This window comes from Cervus canadensis, chromosome 14 (assembly GCF_019320065.1).
Source record: "Cervus canadensis isolate Bull #8, Minnesota chromosome 14, ASM1932006v1, whole genome shotgun sequence".
Lineage (NCBI taxonomy): Eukaryota > Metazoa > Chordata > Mammalia > Artiodactyla > Cervidae > Cervus > Cervus canadensis.
Window position 1 is genome coordinate 18,938,097 of NC_057399.1, and position 20,407 is coordinate 18,958,503.

The 20,407-nt window shown below is 39.7% G+C and overlaps 1 protein-coding gene across 1 annotated transcript in view; it reads left to right on the forward strand.

The window, feature by feature from the left end:
* GNAQ (G protein subunit alpha q) overlaps nucleotides 1-20,407 on the forward strand; it is a 303,060-nt gene that overhangs the window by 5,064 nt on the left and 277,589 nt on the right. The gene's annotated exons all lie outside the window — the stretch shown is intronic.

Below are 20,407 nucleotides of genomic sequence, written 5' to 3' on the forward strand. Positions count from 1 at the left end.
GATCAACCAATTTTATTTTTGCTACTCTTTTAGCTTCCAAGTGTTGAATATGTTTCTAAACGTCAGTATTTGTTTGAATGCATTTCCTCTTTTTTTTCTTTCCTTATTTTATTTTTTCTGGAAACAAAGTATTTATAGTTTGTATCTGAAAAGTGAAGTGGCAGCGTCCCTCATAAAAATCAAAACTGGAGCTCTGACCAAATAACAAAGACTTCAGAGTAAGATTTTTGCATTGAACCATGTAGATTCATTGTCTGGATCTGCCATATAACTGCCAATCTCATACTTATGTATTAATGTATTATTTCTTCATATGGGAATTTTGGGGGCAAATTACAACCCTACTGAACAATGAAGTTATCTAGTATATATCTATTCAAATATTTTTAGGTAAACTTAGGAAGGAGAATCAGAAGAATAATTTAGTAGCCATTTTGTTACAAATAAATTTTATAGCCTCTTTTTCAAAAAAGTCAAACAACCCAGCTGCACTTTATACGAGATGGCTTGTGTTCAATTTTCAGAGATGCCTATTAAATATAGTTATGATTTTTATTACAGATGAATTTTTAAGGACCTTAAACAGATTTTGCAGTTGTGAGACTGCGTGCTATGCTAAACTTAGCAGTAAAAAGGAACACATTTTTCTTCATGCTCCAGGCAAACTTATACTTGAAAAGAAACGAACAAGATTTGCCAAGGATGATTTTGATTCCAGCATTCATATTAGTTTTTTTTTTTTTTAAGGGGAGGTTATTAGTTCTTTTGGTATTAATGGAAGTGTGGATTGAGTGTTGTAGAGGAAAAATAAGAGAGCTCAAAGGGTACATCTTGAAAGAGAGAGAAGCCATTTTAAGAAGGTTAGGATTGCTTTCTCCCTGAGAAGGTGGAGAGAATCTGTTTTCTCCAGACTCTGTTTTGGGTTGAGGGAAATGCAAGTATTTGTAACAAGAAATTTTAAGTGTAATTTTCTGGTTGAAGGGGGAGGGCAGTGACTTTTCAAAGGGAAACTTTTGTAATGGCTTTAAAGCAATGTTATGATCTCTGCAGAATTAATCCTAGGAAAGTGTGAAATAGTAATAGGAGGAAAAATGTGTGATTGTTGGTAATTAAATCTGTGGCAGTAACTGACTACAGTAAACAGTGAATGTTTTCTCGTTCTGCCGAATGGAGTAACATTAAAGAAAGAGCTATTCTCAGACCCAAACACTAGTTTGTGTGAACAGCTGTTACTAATAAAATTATAGGCAGTTGTTTGACAATCACCTATGATTTGTTACCTTACCGATATATAAAAAACCTGTCTGATTTCTTATCTACCATGTAATAAAAAGGAAAAAAAGGACCTAAATATTCTGTCATAAATGAGTTCATAAATCTTAGGTGGTCATGAATCTGGGCTTTATAAACAAAATAAACATCCATATCACAGTGTTGAGAACCAAAGACTGAATTCGCTAAATAGCTCTGGGGTTGACCTTTATACCTAGGCATAATTGCTGAAATCAGTGCAGAGTATTTTGTTAAGAGCCTAAGATTTCAATTTGAAGAACAAAATTAGTATTATTTAACTATAGAGTTATCAAGATTTTCAAATTCATTTATTTAACAAACACTTGCCAGTTTTGGGAAAACAAACATTTCCTCTAAAATTTCTTTTTTTTTTTTTTTAGCCAGATGTACCATAAGAAAGAACAGTTGCATACGGAATGCGGGTCAAGTGAACAGATATTAAGCACCTACTGTGTATAAAATAATGTGCTGTGTGAGACACACCCTTGTTTCTTATTTGCCGGCAGGAAAGACTACCAGCAGTTTTCACAGTCCTTGTTGTTTTACAGTTGACGCCCGCAGCCTGACATGTCCTTCTGGGTGTTAGCCTTCCCGGTGCTGGCTTTTTGATTGGCTGTTAATACAAAGAAAAAGACAAAATAATCTGAAGGCCATTCTAGAAACTTCCCGGGGATTACACAACTGGGGAAGCAGATGGTCTTGAGAATTTGAACGCCTGAGTGATATATATTATTTCCTTGGAGCCGGCGTATCTTTTTTTTTCTTTTTTGCCTTTAACTGTGAGAAGCTGTTAGTGACCACTTGCCCTGTGTTTCTAGCTCAAGTGGGAGCTGTGTGTGTTTCTAAGATGCTCAGTCGTGTCTGACTCTTTGTGACCCCATGGACTGAACCCCCCCCCAGGCTCCTCTGTCCATGGAATTCTCCAGGCAGGAATCCTGGAGTGGGCAGTCGTTTCCTTCCTCGGGATCTTCCCGACCCAGGGATCTAACCTGGTCTCCTGGGTTGCAGGCAGGTCCTTTACCGTCTGAGACACCAAGGAAGCTACATGAGGACAAAGTTAGTGGCCCGTGTTTCTTGGGAACTCTGCGAAGCACCTTCTCTTGCTAGGTTTATGGAGACTCAGTATCTGGGAACTTGTGGATGTAGGACGATGGGGGCAGGGTGGGCAGCTGGGTTCTCAGAAGCAAGCAGAGCAATTGGAGGGAGTGAATTTAAACGTCTTGCTTTCTTCTAGTGGGTAAACGTCTTGCTTGCTTCTAATGGGTATCATTGATTTGTTCTCCATTTACCACACCTCTTTGTCCTTTTGTGGGCCACTTGGGGCATGGTAAAAGAAACTCTGTTTTAAAGGCAAAGTCATTTTTGTCTCTAAGCCTGCTTCTCATTCATTGTCTCAGGAAAATGATTCAGTTGAACATTTTCATAATTGTTGCAGGTTGAAAAGTCGATGGTAGTCTGTCCAGCAATTTGAATGGAAAATTGTTACATGGGTCCTTTTTGAAATTTGAAAATTCTACACACCTTTATTACAGAATTAATTTTGGATTGTGAGCAGTTTGACTGCTTTGAAAACAAAATAGTTTTTTCAAAGAAGTGTGTGATGGATTGTGGTGTGGTCAGAACCAGAATGTTTTTAATGCTATTATATTTCTCAAACTTCACAGAAGGGAACAATAATTGATCCACAAATTAAAAAGAATTAGAGTGAGACTTTATGTCTGTGTTGCAGGAAGTAGATAGTGATGTTTAGAAACATGTTCATGTATATTTCTGAGAGATAGCCTCATGTTTTTTCCCCCATTTGGAGAACTGAAATCGTGAATTAATTGCCTCTTTCCAAAATTTCACACCCCCCCCCTTTTTTTTTCAATCATCATCACTTTGTAAATAATTGAAGGAGAGTTTTTCTTTTGCTTCTTTTATGGTTTTAAAGACTTTTTTTTTCATGGTTTTCATTTTTACTTTATGTCTTTTACATTTCTATTTGATGAAGAGGTGGGGAGGTGATTGGTGGTTTTTTCCATGTATTTCCTGGTGACTGCAGCTGAGCAATTGTTTCTAGAGAGAAATGTAGCAGTCTCATCCACCCATTACTCAGTCTTCCAGCTTTTTGCTGCAGGCCCCCCGAAAGAGCCTTCCATGGTATCCCACCCACCCATTTACTATTATCACCGCGTCCTTAACCAAACGCAAGGAGGGATTCCTTAGATTCTCTGGTGGGTGCATTTCTTTAAGATTTAGGGAACTTCCAAGTTGGTGCTTCTTTCAAACATCATGTGGCTGTGAGCTGGTGAGAGGGGAAGTTGGGTGCTTTAATGCATTAGAAGACACTTGCGAATGTGCTTTTAGGAGATGATTAACTTTCTGCAGCAACGCTATGGTCTGCAAAACAAAAGACGTTATCAAACAAAATGTAAAATTCTCCTTCCTTTTCCAGAGGGCGTGGAGTTGATATTGGTGCGGGTTACCAGCAGAAAGCTAGCGAGCCTGAGCTGGATATCTATCACAGGCCACCTGGTTTCAAAATAGGATGTAGTGCGTGTGCTAGAAGGGGAGAAGGAGCTGGGGTCCTGTGTTGGGTAATAGTGCGTCTTCCGCATTTGTTGATTTGAATGTCTTCACCTCACTTACTTGAGAGCTTTAAAACATCTCTTTCTGTGTTTCTTTCCCCATCGGGACAGTGGCTTGAGCGGCAGCCTTTGCTTTCATTGTACCCAGTCAGTCTGAGTAGCTTTTTGTTTTATTTATTTTTTAAGGTAGAGATGCAATGAAATTTCCTTGCCATGTGAACTGATATTTTAAGATCTACACTTTACAGAGCTCCTTCGTTATATTACAGGTTCTTTCTGCAAATGGCAGATGCAATTTTCCTCTTGTCCTAAAGAGCTGACCCATTTCCTTTGACTTGTTCTAATAATATAGGATGACTTTAATTCTTGTTCCTGGTTTGCCCTTAAAAGAATGCTGGGATACTTGTTAGGATTTTAACTCTCGTTTCTCTCTGACTCTTGTTGAATACCGGTAAATAATGCAAAAACAAGGACACCCTGGCTTTGTAAGAGTTTATTTGAGCAAACCATGAAATACTCCTACGGCTCTGCACGTTGCTGCAGTCATGAGTATCTTTTCTAAAGCCCGTAACTGAAAGGCCATCGGGAGCTCCTACCCTACCTCTCTGAACTAACCCAAGGGTGTTTTGTTCCCTTGTTTCTATAGAAACCCACAGAACGCAGAGATTGGACCACATCTAAGGGCTGTTTGAACTTTGAAGCTTTCTTTGCTTCCCCTCTGCAGCTTTGGCATCTCGGCCGCTTGGCAGCCCCTCTTACCCCTGGACAAGGTTCCTGAGACTCCGCCTCCCAGGAGTGATCAGCTCCCATGGGAGGCATCGCCAGGTCAGGTGGGCTCCTCCTGGCCTCTCTCCCTCTCCTCTCTTCCCCACAGGCAGCCACAGATGGCTTGGAGAGTTCTGGGCCAGAGCTGTGAGGCGGCGTTAGCGAGTCTGCCGGGAGCTGCCCTGGTGCTGCCTGGCACACTGCTGATAGTTTCCCTGCCTCCTCGGGGGTGGTATCAGAAGCCTCCTGTCATATCAGCATGGGTCTCTTGCTTCCTGTAGGAAGGGCGACATCCTAGGAGACACGGAGGCTCGGTGCTCCGGAGCGGCCCTGCTCAGGCTGTGTGTGTTTTCTTAGATACTCTTAGGATTCACTCCTCCTCCTCCTCCTTCTTCACTCACCTTTAAGTCATGCTTTTCATTTGCTTGCAAGGAATCTCTGCTGCCCAAGTGCCTTTCTGCCCTTTTGCAGTGACAGGTTGGCTCTTTGACCCTGGGCATTGGGTGCGCCTCACACACCTTAGTGGAGCATGTTGGGGGATGCTTTGGATTTGGAGCCAGTGGGTCCTTTTTCCAGGGCTTTCTAGGAAATATTTAGAGTTAACCCTTGGATGGACCACCTGTGTCCTTTTCTTCTTCCATTATGGTGCCCATTTTTTTCCTTGGGGCTTTCATTGAAACCAGAAGAATAGATAAGGATTGATACATTCATACTATGAAGTAAGACATTTCGTATTTTTTTGAAATGTATTTGTATGTGTGTACACTCACATACACGCATTTCTGTGGCCTCTGAACTGCACATAATTGTCATGACCATGATCAGAGAAACTTCCTATGTCCCTTGTCTGCAATCTGACGAAAGGGCTGTGTGACCGAAGAAGGAACAGCTGGACTCAAACCCTAGCTTTGGAGAAGCATTGTTACAAGAGCCCAGACCCACTGGAGGTGCCAGGCGGCCTCTGCATTCCTTGACCCTACTTTCCTCCTGGCCCACGGCTGTCTCATTATCTTATCAGCTCCAGGCTCATTTACCTTGATTTCAGATTTGGAATGGGACAGGTGCAGGGAAACAGGAGAACAGCTGCAGGTGAGGGAGAGTGATGGGGGATACTGAGGGGCTTGGCAGGGCAGAGGATATTGCTGCTTGTAGGGGTGGGGTAGCCAGGTGTTCCTTAAGCTCTGGAGGGGAGGGAGGGGAGCAGAGCAGAGGGGCTCTGCGCTGTGCCTTGACTTGGCCACACCAGTCAGGCCAAGCCCGGCCAATGCAGCGTCCACTTCTCGGCTCCACTCACTCAGCTCCCTACCGAGTTTCTGCACTGTCGTCACATCTACCATGCCCTTCCTCTCCCAGACCATGGGTTTGGGAGGTGAGCATGTGTAGACGTCTGGGTTGCATGGGAGGCGTTTTTGTTGCATGCATTCTTTAGGTCCTTCTGCTTCCAGAGGCGGTTGGATAGCTGAGGTCAGACTGTGTTCTGAGGAAAACCATTCACACGTTAAAAGGACGGGTTACAACCAGGCTCCTCCAAGTATTTTTTTGTTGTTGTGTTAGCTGGTTAAGGTGATAGAAATGCATCTATTACTGTATCGGGAACTCCGCTAATCTGGTAACGGGTTATTAGGACGTCTCTTGCTCAGGAAATCTGCTCTCTCAGTGGCTTGCTTCTCCTACAGTAGAGTGCCTTTTCAGTTGCCCGAGGCAGTAAGATAAATTGTATCATGAGATATTCTTGCCAGTGGATTCTTGCTCGGGTGGAGTGATGTAATATAGAAGTCATTTGTAATTTTTAGCTGAGAAGGGCACCTGTGTGTTGGTTGTGTTCTCTTAGGAGCTGTTCACATTCTGGGCTGTCATATCCAAGTCCAGGGAGTAGATCATTCAGGGTCCCTAAAGTCTCTTTACAACCATCATGCAAAATGGGCTTCATTTGTCCATAATATAATTAAGTGGATTTCTTGATTCAAAATGTAGGCAAATATATTTTGAATAATTTGAATAATTTTGAATAATTTGAGAGCAGAGCTAATGAATGCTGAAACAAAAAGATACTTGAAATCAGCCTCTATTTTTTATTAGAGGCTGATCTAATTCTAATCATTCCCTGTGGATTAAGAGCTAATGAATTACCATAGTATTGGCTTCTCTCGAGCCAACCTTGGGCCAGACATGGATTCTAGAGGTGGCAGGGTGTTGATGTGTTCAAGGAGTAATGAATGGGATAACCTCTGCACATCCTATGACGTGTTGAGTCACCATCTAAGATGTTGTCTGAAGCACATTAGAAATGACTAGAACATCTGGGGCACATGTCAACTCTTGTAATGAGGGGTCTCCTTGGTTTCCATCTTCTGGTCAGAGGAGATACCTGTATCTTGCTTGATCAGTTTCAGAGAAATAATTTGTATTTCCCCATCCATATGATTCTTGACAAAGGATTGCATTTTAATGGAGGAAGTCATTAGACTTCATTAATAGTTCTTCAGGGAAATCTTGTCTCCAAATACATTTTCACAGAAGTCACCAGATACATCGTTTGAGAAACACATTTTCTGTAGGGCTTTGCACTCCAGACCGTGCTTATTATGGGAACAGGGATTCTTGTCCAGGGTTTTTCTAAATCCCTAGGGTCTATCTGAATTGCTACTCAAATTGCAATATATCCTTCCCAGAATTAAAGTGTTATGCATCACTAATACGGAATCACATCATCACACAGTGATTTATTTTTTCTATTAAAAAATATTCTTTCTTTATATATCTTCAAGCAGTATGCTACTGCCTGAATTTACATTGCTTTTTATTCTCCTTTTAAAATGAAATAGTGAAAAGCATTTGAGATATACATCCTCTGATGATATGGTTGTTTAAGGTTTAATAATGAAACAGACTATAGTATTGAATAGACAGTCAAAGTTTGAGACAAGGAGTACTTTTCTTCCAAATAAGAATTTTCTTACATGATTAAGAATTACATTTTGTTATTTTCATGGCCTTTGAAATGACTGTTCATAATATTTTTTGTTGTGTTTTTCAGTGTTTTTGAAATTTTATGAATAATGCAGTATATTAGACAAAATATGAAAAATGTTTTAAAGTTTATTCATAAGTTTATCTAAATGTACCATTCTGATGCAAAAAAACATGATTTTTTGTTTTTTATATATTCCTTTCTAGACTGTTTTATTTTTATGTTTCTTGTATGGATGTAATCACACTGTACAATTTAACATGTAAGTGTTTTCTGTGTGCCTATATAAACTTCATATTAATATTTAGAATTGGTGTATAATATTCTGTTAGAGGGTATATATTAATTTGCTTGCTTACTTTTTTTTTTTTTTTTCCAGCATTTAGATTTCTCCCAGTGTTTCAATTTTCCAATAACACTGTAATGAAGTTCTTGGCATAGATCGCATTTTTTAAAAACACACACAGTTGCATACTTTTGTTAGAATAGATACATAGAACTGTTTCTTCTAAGTTAGAGGATATGAAAAATTTTACAACTCTTGATTACATACACCTTAAACGTATCCTGAAATGATTGTGTATAATTTGCAACATCATGAATGTTATAATAAAATTATAATAAATTAGTAGGCATGCACTGAAGACATGTGCTTATTTGATCACTGGTAAGATTGACCATTTCCTGTGTGTTTGTTTCTAGTTGAATTCCTTAGTTTGTAAGTTGTCTCTTCATTTCCTCTGCCTGTTTGTGAACTCTGAGCTTACAATGAAATCAGCCTTTTTCATGTTTACTGCAAATAACTTAATCCCCGTCTGTTGTTTTTCTTTTACTTTGTTCTGTATTTAATACAGAAGTTTTTAATTACTTTGAAGCCAAATCTGGTGATTTTTTGCTATTCTCTTTTAAAATAAAAATGTTAATCTGGTTTAGATACTCCACAAAAACCAGATTTGCTGTTCTTGTTATGGATGAAACTCGATTGAATATAATGTTTACACATCACTGTTGTATGGTTCTTTTTCTTTCAAAATGAAAATGAAATGCATACACATAAATTTACAACATCCCAAATTATACAACATAAGTTGTTCTGTATGTGCTTGGCTCTTTTCATCTAGTAATATGTAATGGATATCTTGCCATTTAATATAAATCTTTTGTATCATATTTATAGCTTTTTAGTGTTGCAGTGTGTTTTTGTTACTGGTCCAGTGTATTAGGAAGCAAGCAGTGGTGTGCTGTGGCTAGCTTGCACCTTCTCATCAAAGCCAGTTTTATACCTTTCTTCTCAACTCTGCATTCACTGACTTCATTTTGGTAGCTTATGAAATAGCCATGATTGGGGTATTCACACCACAGAAATAGGCTAATATTATGAATAAGAGCTCTCCCTTACCCACGCTTGCAAAACTAGTTAAAAATTTGCCAGCACACCACCCCTGTATGCCAGCATACCTGACCCCTTGTTAATATATATTTAGTTTGAGGCTATTAAATTTTTTTCATAATCACTGCTCAATATTGTAGGGGATCCATCTTTGTACATTTATATGTTCAGATAAGTTCCTCAAAGTTGTATCATTAGTTCAATGATAGGCTCATTTAACATTTTGATACACATTACCACCATCTGCCTTTTAGAAAGGTTGTGTTGGTTTATTTCCCACCTCTAATTTATGTTAGTAACTGTTTTGGCACATTTTATTATCATTAGATTTTTATTAATCTGATGGGCAAAAAAAAATTCTTGCGTTTATTGAATTTCTGTTATAAAGTCTTCAATTTCTTTTCTAAACTGTCTGTTTACAAAAATAACTAACAGGTGCCTCTATCTACTATTTAGTTTAGGTTTCAGGTTTACTTTAGGTTTAGTTAGATTTTTTAAACCACTTTGAGCTTCAACTTTAATAACTGAGATAGATATTTCTAAAAAATTGACCTTTTTGTCTATCCATAGACAAAATGGAGTGCCCTAGGATGAATATCTCCAAGGGAAAAATAAAACAGAACTGATAAGGTTTGGCCGTGTGCAAAATTGTACCATAATACAAAAGCTTTTACTTGTAATGAAGTCCAGTTTATATTTTTTCTTTTGTTGTTGATGCGTTTTGTGTCACATATTGCTAAATCCAAGGATACAAAGATTTACCTCCACGTTTTCTTCTAAGAGATGTATGCGTGTATGCCTGCTAAGTCGCTTCAGTCATGTCTGACTCTTTACAACCCTATGGCCTGTAACCTGCCAGGCTTTGCAGTATACGGGATTCTCTAGGCAAGAATACTAGGCCATGCCCAGCTCCAGGGGATCTTCTGGACCCAGGGATCGAACCTGCGTCTCTTACATCTCCAGCATTGGCAGGCAGGTTTTTTAACCCGTGGCACTACCAGGGAAACCCCAAAAGTTGTATAGTTTTAGATTTTACATTTAGGTCTTTGATCCACATTGAGTTGATTTTTGTATATGGTGTGAGGTAGGGTTATGATTTCATTCTTTTGTAAGTGGATATGTAGTTGTAACAGCATCATTTGTTGAAAAGACATTCTTTTTCCATTGTATAGTCTTGATACCCTTATTAATTTATTTTGCCTTATTTTTATTACTTTCGTAGTGTAGGTTTATTTGGTTGTACTTTTAAAATTTTCTTGAAATTCTTAGATTATTTTAACATTTTATTGATTTAAATTGGAAGTGTTTAAAGCTTTGAATTTTTCTGCTTGTTACTACCTAATGTTCATATCATTCTTTTTTTTTTTATTTTTTTTTCATATCATTCTTTTATAGACATTCTAAATTTATGATTTTTGTCTTTGAACCAGGATTAAGACAGTTTAAAATTTTCCAAGTGGTTGTGATTTTTTTTCAGCCCTTGTTATTTATTCTTTGTCTGACATCATTTTGATAACAGATTGTGGTCAGTATTGTTTTTACTTTTTGAAGTTTGTTATAGACCAATATGTAGTCAGTTTTTGTTCTATGGATACATGTATATATTATATATAAAATAAAAGAAATATGTTGTGTTATTTAATTTTACTGCTTATATTTGGCTTCATTTCTCCATTCTTGTGTGATTTAAGTTTCTTGTGAGCAACACTGATCTGGCAGTGGTTGGCATATAAATGTGAAGTGTCAGTAAGTACATTTTGAATGACTGCAGCGCCTGCTACACATATTTGATGTTCTGATTTCATTTTTAAGTTCTTCAATATTTTTATTTTTTCCTCCTTATTTCCTTTTTTAAAGCCTCTGACAATTTCTTTCTATGTTATTTTATTTCTTTACTATCCTATTTCAAACACTTCACATTTCCTTCAATTCTCTTAATAGCAGAGAACAGTTATATTCTTAGTTTTTGTCTTCTGTTTCCTAGAGTAAGTCTTCTAGAGTGTTCTCTTTCTTTTCTTTCTTCACGTTCTGTGCCTTGTCTTCATTTTTGCTTAGGAATGCTCCAAATTTTGTCTGGCCCCACTGTTTGTCCAAAAATAGTGTGGGTGGAATCTCATTGACTTCCTTCCCTATTTGTCTTGGGCCTAAGTGTGTCTTTCTCTTAGCACTTGAGCTGGCAGCCTGGAAGATGATAGTATATATTCTATTTTTAGCATTCAGTTGTTGGAGTGAGGTGGTGTTATAGGGTCTGTGGCATCGGGCAGCTTCAATCTGTGGGCTTTGCTTCTTAATTTTGCTGTATTTTACAACCAGTTCCATTTTCCTTTTCCTTTTGGGTGTGCCACCATTTTGATGAGAAATTATTCTCATTGATGAAGGATGATGCCTTTTGTGGGATTTTTGTTCTGCGCATCTGTTGGCTATATTTCTCCATATCCTTAGACCACTTTGCATAGGAGGCCTGCTCTCAGCCCTCAGCACTGCCAGGTCAGAGGGAGAGATTGGGATTGCTTGGCTGTACAGTGTCTCCTTAGCCCCTCTGCTCGGTGAGGTGAGTTTCAGTAGGATGTTACTTACTTCTCCAAGTTGCGGGATACCAGGAAGTCTTTCGGAACCTTGGCTACTTGATTCCCTCAAACTACACTGTTTTACCAGCAGAAGAGCTGTGCATTGACCCCAGCAGATTTGTAGCCTACTTGTATTGCTTCTGGTTGATAAGTCCTTTGCTATTATTAACGAAGATGAGATTTCTTCTCTACTTTTTTTCTTTATGTACATTTTGAGGGATAGAAAGGAAGTTGTTGTTGTTGTTTTTAAGAGCACTTTGCCTTCTTTCCAGGAAGTCTGCTTTATGAGTCTCAATGACTATAATTAACACATGTGAAGTCTTTCATAGAGAGTTATAATTACAGCATCTCTTATATGCTTTAAAGTCCAAGCTTGCAGCCCGTACTTGAGTCACCTCTGTAAGATCTCCCAATTTATTATTTTGTTCTCATCTATGTTCAGTGGTAGGAATATCATCCCCCCAAGAGGAATAAATTCTCTTCCGTCATCTGTGTTGCTTAGAAAATATTTGTATACTGGGCTGAAAACTATCCTGAAACTAGTTTCATCAATCCCTTGAGGACACGGGGCCTCTCAGAGCCCCTGGAACACATCTACTTTTCCAAATACTCGAAGTTGTCCTCATGACATACCTGGTGTTTGCCGCCTTCTTTACGTTTGACATTGTGAGTTCTCTCATTTCTCATAAGGCAGGAATAACATCTTGCCCTTTATCATTCTAGTTGTTTTCTTAAAAAAGAAAAACAAAAAACCCAAGTGGAATCTAACACTTGAGGTATGTTTTTATGAAGTCAGAGTAGTATCTTTTCCCGAACTGAGACACATGTGACTTCAGAAATCTTTGTCCTTTGTCTAAGCAAATCACCCCAAGAAATAAAGCAATATTGAGCACAGAGGGCATCTGTAACTTTCCTCTACCAATACCGTGACGATTCTTATAATTGTTCTTCAGTACAGAACTATTTATTTGTAGCTCTGTTTTTGACTTGTGGTCTCCTATGATCTGCATACAAGCCTCTGCGTTTTTGCATTTATTATATATTTGCATAGGGCTCCCACCCCATCCCCTGCCAGTTGCTGAGAGCACTTCTTTCTATTGAATTTCACTCTGCTTCTGTTGGGAGCATCTTTCCAAGGCCAAGATCATTTCAACTTTTTTTCAACATATAGTATTTCTAATCCTTCCTGGTTCATTCTCAGAGGAAAGTAGATGAACCTATCATAATAAGATTTATTAAGAATTACATTAAAAAAAAAAGAATTACATTAAGACAAGTGTTTTTGTTAAACAGTAAAGATGTGGAAGGTATTAGATTTCAGATCAGATGCCCACGGTCTATCATTCAGAGTGTGAAAGTGAAAGTGTTAGTTGCTCAGTCCTGTCCACCTTTGTGCAACCCCATGGATTGTAGCCCTCCAGGCTTCTCTATTCATGGAATTCTCCAGGCAAGAATACTAGATTTTCCAGGGGATTTCCCCAACCCAGGGATTGAACCAGGATCTCCTGCATTACAGGTGGATTCTTCACCTTCTGAGCCCCAGGGAAGCCCCCATCATTCAAACCTCCAGTTGATTTGGTTTTACTTTGTTGTTTGCATACCTAAACTAAATAGAACCCAAAGTATACTACCTGAATTTGACCTCAGTATTTAATTTGTGTTGGTATAAAAGGAAATCGAGAAATCAAGAAAAGTACATCTGCTTTTTTTCCCTGACCGTGGCCTGGTCTCCTATCATGGAAGGCAGTCTGGTTGCCCTGCTTCAGTGGAACTCACAGTTCCTGCCTTTGGGTGGCTGGGGCGGGCGTGTAAGCTGGTAGCACCCCTGACACTGCGCGTGGTGACTGGCCGGTTTTAATCTCATCCTGAAGTTTAGGTAGCCAGTCAGTTTATAAGGGACGTGATCATTACGGAGCTAAGGAGCATTTTCTAATTCCTTGACCTCCTTGGATTCTAATTTTAATGTAGAAGAAAAGGAATATTTTTGGAGAAACAGATTTCATTTGGTACCTATTTTCTTTACAGCCAAATTGGTTTAATTGCTCTTTTTCTTCCCATAAGGCAAGTAGTTCTTAAAGACAGAAATCAGCTTACAATTCTGTGTACTTTATTTTGTAGAATTTGACATGTTCACATTTTTAGCAGTTTGTGTTAAATTTTCTCATGTAGGAAATTCGATGGTTGAGTGTAAGTGGTTTTATTCAGCGTGAGTGTGTGTGTATGTGTGGGTGTTTGAATATGTGTATGCATGCCTGCTCAGTCACTTCAGTCGTGTCTGACTTTTTGTGACCCTGTGGACTGTAGCCCACCAGGCTCCTCTGTCCATGGGATTCTCCAGGCAAGAATACTGGAGTGGGTTGCCGTGCCCTTCTCCAGGGGATCAGTCTGAGCCAGGGAATGAACCTGTATCCCCTGCATTATAAGAGGTTTCTTTACCTCTGAGCCACTGGGGAAGCCTGATACGTGTATGTTGTTGTGTTAGTCAGTCAGTCGTGTCTGACTCTTTGCAACCCCGTGGACTATAGCCTGCCAGGCTCCTCTGTCCCTGGCCCCGATATGTGTATGTGAATGTAAAATTGTTTAATATCAAATAAACTCAGTCCTTCCAGTTGGGTGGTGGTGGTCATGGTGGGAGAGAAGCTGATAGTCAATTATTCTGTTTCTTTAGCAAAAACTGAGAAGAGATCTTGTCCTTCCTTACGCCAGTCTCTTGAGTCTGGCCTGTGCCCATGTGGCTCTCAACCATAGGTTGAAGGCTCTTCTTCACAGTGGGTGGATATTGATTTTGGGGTAGTGGGGAGCCCTTTTTCTAGAACTTTTAACTGAAAAGATGACTGTGTGACAGTTTGATCATGTCACCTTTCATGGGGCAATCTTTCTCCCTGCCCATGCGTGTGTATGCTGCTCAAATACACCTTAATATTATTGTTTTGATTCTCGCCTTATTGGAAAAATTGGGCTTGTTCTTTGTAAGCAGTGCCATCAGAAGTAAGTTTTATTTCTTTATTAATTTGGTAATTTACCAGAATGTACTCTGTTCTAGTCCTGATTGTTTTAGCTTGTTGAAATGTCTGATGTCATTTTTGTTTCCTTCTCTCTTACCCATGAGGATTATTCTAAAAAGAATTTGGCCTTCATACCAATGTTTTAAAAGTGTTCTATACCTGGATTTACAACAGGACACACTGTCCTAAATCCAATTATAGTTAACATAGTTAACAAGATACTATATACCTTTCGGGAGATGTCAGCCTTGGAAGCCAAACCTGAGTTTTAACATAATGCTGAGTGTGTACAGGTCAGTTATGGCTGCATTCCAAGATGCGCGGGGTCTCACAAGGTAAGGGCTGCATGTGGAGTGACCCTGATTTACCAAAGTGCTCTTTTAGGAGCTGCCCTCGTTGTAAGTGTGCTTCTTGTATAATATCAATGATCAAGGTTCCTTTTAAGAAAAAAAGAAAAAATATGGTTGTGCTGACATTTGCTTTGAGCAAACGAAGTATAGTTTGTATCTGTTGAAATTGAAATTAATAATGCATGGCTCCACAAAGCCATGCCTTTTCCAATCCTTTCTGTATGTTCTTGCATATAAATTCTTAGGACTCATGGTAAATCAGATGGTGCAGAGGCTGTTTGATGTTTTTTTTCCCCTGTCTTCCCTATTTTCCAGTGGGTGGCTTGCCTAAGTGAGGGAATGCAATGAATAAATTTATCAGCATCAGAATCTGTATTTATACTATTATTTTATTTTTTATTAAAAATTAAATATTTTGGTCTAAAGGTTTTCATTTTTGCAAATGTCCTTTGTTCCCCCCCAAAAAATAATCTTTTAGATAGCTCCTTACCCTGTTTTCAAGTGTTCTTTTCCAGCTGAAACAGAAAGATAAGGACAACTATTAGTGCTAATTTCATTTCATTGAATGTTTTTTCCTTTATAGTTATTCCTTTCCTCTTAGTCTCTGGGTGATGAATAGGTTATCTTGAAACTATAAAAACTTAGGTTCTGTGTCAGTGCTTTTGAGGTCCAAATGCTGTCTGGCCTGAGTATGAACTCAGTCCTTTCTGTCATCGGGGAGAATCTGCACTGGGGAAAGACTCTGGCAAAGCCATATGATCCAGGTTGCAGAAAATGCTTCATTCCTCTCTTGTTTGCATGAGAAATAGCATCACATACTGTGCTAAACCTTACTAGCAGAAAACTGAAATTTACTCCTGGCATGCCAAGAAACTCATCCAGTCACCTCATGTGATCTTTTACCCCATCCAGCCAAGGCCATAGCTCCAAGGTTAAGAAAATTGTGTGTTACATTGCAAAATCTCCTTATGAGTTAGAAGGAAAGTCTCAAACCTGCCTTTATTTGTTACTTTAGAGGGTTTTAAGTTAGCACACATATGTAAACATCTGAACTTCCTTCATCACTTTGTAGTAAATTTACAAAAGAGAAATTTTAGGAGAATTGAAGATAAGCATTGTTTCTGAAAGCATGATAAAACTAAAGGGAAAAAGCACTATCCTTAAGTTTAAATGATGCTTAAGAATGTTTAAGTCCTAAGATTTCAGATTATTGTTTTTTTTTGGCAGTACTAATTAGACTAGACTGGGGCCAGCATGGGGAAATCAATACTAGTTTTACTTCGTCTGTCTTGTAGAGTTTCTTTTCTCTAAGATTTTTTGTGTGTGTTGATGTTCTTTTGGAGGGGGGGCCGCTGGTTCTGTATTTCAGTGAAAGAAGACAGTCCTAATTAATTGGGATCTTACAGGTCAGGGGCTATATGTTTCTTTTAAATTGCAGCCAGATGGAAATGTGTAATTACATTTCTTATTATACACACATAATTAATTTGTCTTATATCCTACCACTTCCTGAAATTAGCTGACAGGTTAGAACAAATTTATGCAGGTAAAACTGGCATGTCCACCTACATCCTTGTATTGCACTACTCAACCTCCCCAAGTTTCCCCCTAAAAACATACGTATGAAGTTTGCCTCCGCTTAAGTAGCCAGGACTCAATAGCAGGATTAGAACTCAAGAGTTCTAATGAGTATGTTGTGACCCTGTACAGGAAAAAGTTCACAGAGCAAGTCTGGCTGCTGTCCTTTGAAAGGACAGGATTGGCCCTTGACTGGGCATCTGCAAACTTCAATTCCCGGAGAGTTCCCACCACTCTCAGAGCTGATTAGAGCGACTCACCGTGCCTGAACTGTTTATAGTAACAGTGTGGTTTATGTTGAACACCTGCTTTTCCTTTTTTCCGAGTTTGGAATTTTGGCAGGTGCTAGGCCAACGGTGCCCACGTGACTGAGCCTCCGACAAATACCCTGAACTCCCAGGCGCAGGCGAGCTCCCCTACTCCCCTGGTGAGCGGCATTTCCCGGTCCTGTCGCTGCTGGGGCCATCCTGCGTGACTCCACTGAGACAGGACCCTCCGAAGCATGGGCTTGGTTTCTTTCAGACTTTGTTCTGTGCACCTTTTTGCCTTTGCTGATCTTGCTTTGCTGGGATAAATCACGGCCATGAATGTGACTGCATGCTGAGTCCTGTGAATCCACCGAGTGAGCCATCAGACCTGGGGCTGGTCCTGGGGATCCCTGACACAGACTCCATCATCAACTCCTGAGGGTCTCAGCTTGGTTAATGTGGGTGCCTGGGGCAGGGCTTTGCACCGTAGTCTGACCTGTGGACCAGGGGCTGCCCTGTGTGGGATGGTGTTTGTGTATGCTCCTGAAAGCACCAAATCATCACCCAGACACATGCACGGTGATAGGATTATTATTTTCCTTCTTTCATAATACATTTTGGTCTCTGCAAAATTATGTGCATGTTGAATACTCACTTATGTACCCTTCAGATAGTATTAGGCCTGTTTCTCCAAACTAGACCAGGCAGATCCCAACTTCCCCAGCAGGCTGGCCCTACAAGAATGATAGATAATGGGGATATTATAGATACAGACTGCTCACACTCTGTCCATTTCCACCTTGCTCTTAGGTGACTTTTCAGCTGTATTGATTATGGTCCTCTTCTGTTCAGACCATTAATTACTTACCATGAGTTGCAAAATAAAGACCAGAGCTTCATCTGCTGGTCAGATTCATCTGATCCTACCCTTCCTTCCTTATTTCCTCCTGCTTGCCTTTACGCACCTGACACTCTCACTGAACTCTTGGGCATTAATACTTTTCCCTCCTTTCTCCATCTTCACATCTCTGTCATTATCCTTCCTTTGGCGCTCCTCTGTTCCCCGCTCCCTCCTTTCCCCAGCCTCCTCCTCTGCCTGTGCAAAAGCCTGTCTCAGCTGCTGCCTCTTCCTCAACAGCTCTGATCTCAGCTAGTCAGTCTGTTTTGAACTCTCATGACATTTTATCTTTGCCATGTGTCTGCATTTATTGGGCACGTGCAGGAAGCATTGGCGGGGGACAGAAGAAGTGCGGGAGCTGAGGAAGGCAGCCAGGAAAGGTGCATTATTAAATCAGACACCACGGTGGGCAGTCGGAGCTCGAGCCTGGGAAGAAGTTCTGGTTGACGGCGTTGAGCAGGGCTTCTCACACTTTGTTCTGAGACTCACCTGGAGGTCTGATTACAAAGTGGAGGCAGACTCTCACCTGGAGTGAGATCTGAGAATCTGCATTTCTCACAAGATCCTAGGTGGTGGTGATGCTGCTGGCGTGGGTCCACAGGCCCCATTTTGGAGAATAGTGATGCTATAAATTTGTCCATCTGAAGAGTGAGGGAGCTGGGGTCTTCATATATGAGTTCTGGTGGTCATTAGTTGAGGACTCTTTGCTACCTGTGGCCTGTCACGTTGCTGTCCCTGACTTGGAGAGAAAGCCCTCAGGCAAAGAGGGTGCAAATATCTGAGGATTCTGCAGTTGGAAGTCTGCTTAGATGGTTCAAAGTCTGCTCTGTCTTATAACTATGATTATTTATGCATTGCTTGTCCTCTATGCCAGACTCTCAGATCCCTGATGGTAGGATCTGTAATCCATCTACTTTCCTGGCAACATCCAGCACACATTATGGTTTTGTATTTGCACAGTGAGTGAGTGGACTGTGGCTGCTCTCCACCTTGATCAGGTATTACAATGCAGTTGACAGTCCAGCCCAGTGAAAGCTCTAGTTTTACCTTCCTAATCTCAGGGTCTAAGATAAAGATCTACAAGAGCGTCCTTTCTGGGCCTAGATCTCTGAAGGTAACAGTGACCTGTTGCTTGTGGGCCAGGGTTAATAGATAAAAGAGAAGAGATAGCCCTGGAAGAAAGCCAAAATTACCTCTTCAGGATTTCTAAAACAGTTTTAAGAGGAAAATAGCAAATGGCTCAAGAGAAGAATTTTGGTGAGGAGCTTTAGGGTAGTTGGTGCTACCTCATCTAGTTTTCCCTCTTGAAGGCACTTTCCTCTTTATTCCTTCAGGGGCTTCTGTTCTTTCATTTTCTGTGTTGCTTCATATTTGGATTTCCTAGATGAGGGACAAAATTTTGGTTTTCTAATCATAAAGGTTAAGTCAAATATTTGATCTGGTTGCTAAATTTCCTCTGAATTGTTAACACTCTTTTTTCTTTTGAATATCCTTTCCCAAATTTCATTTTTCTAGTGACACATAAAGCCCAGCATTTAAATAACTTTCTATGATGTGGAGCTTTTCTGATGTTCAATAACCACTAAACATTTATTTAAGACCACCTATGTATCTGGTTGGTTAGAACCACCTATGGTTCTATGGTTGGTTGAAAGGAAGTATAAGACTTTCTTCCCTTGGCCCTCAATAATAATTTAAATGGGGATAAAAGTCAATGAGAATATGACAGAAAACACAGTAAGTGTTTAGGACTGTCCACAGTAAGTATTTAGGGCTGTATATCTTTGATTTGTTTTTTTCCATTCAGTCCTGATTTCATATATTTCATTTTGTTTTCAGATTGTGTAAATTGTGGATTCAAATTCATAGTTGAAAGGTATAATCCTGTAAATACTGGAATTTATCTGCAGGTAGAATGATAAGCTGGTGTGATGAGAGAGTAAAACAAAGAATGAACAGTATTCTGGTTCATCTTTGAAAAGTGGGCCAGCATAGAAGAGACTGCCAGGAGATCAAGGACATGCAGCCCTTGTTTACCTCAAAACCTGAGGTCTGGTTTGGTGTCCAGATGGGGCCTAAAGTTACGGCAGGTGCCTCTATCTTGTAATGAAACCAGCAAACAAATCAGGATTCTTTATTCTTTTTCAGCTTTATCTTTTCTGTGTTCTTTCTTTGAGTCCATAAATATTTTAAATTCTCACTTCATAATCCTGTTCACTTTGGGCATTTTTGGCCTTTGACAGCTGGCATAATCTCTTTCCATGGGTGCCTTCTTCTGTAAGATGACTTAGAGGAAGGAATAAGTGATGAGACTTGTTTCTCAGTGTGTGCGGGGAGGAAGCTTGCCTTCCTCTGATTCATTCTCATCACTTACTAAATACAATTGGGTTGGCTGCTAAAGTTAAAAGAAGACAAAGAAAAAAGTACAATACACTAAAAATGAAATCAAGTTTTTCCATATTGACAAATCCAGTTGTCTGAATAAGTATATAACCATTATACTTTATGATGGAGAAGGAAATGGCAGCCCACTTCGGTATTCTTACCTGGAGAATCCCACGTACAGAGGAGTTTGGTGGGCTACAGTCCATGGGGTCGCAAAGAGTAGGACACGACTGAAGCCCTTCAACATGAGTGATTTCATTTGAAAAATAGAGCATTTTGATGAAATACACACATAGTCCCCATCATGAATGGCCTGGAAAGCTTATGTGACCTTGTGGAGTAGAGTCCTCCAGGTCTGAATCTTAGTCCTACTACTTATAGTCTTAT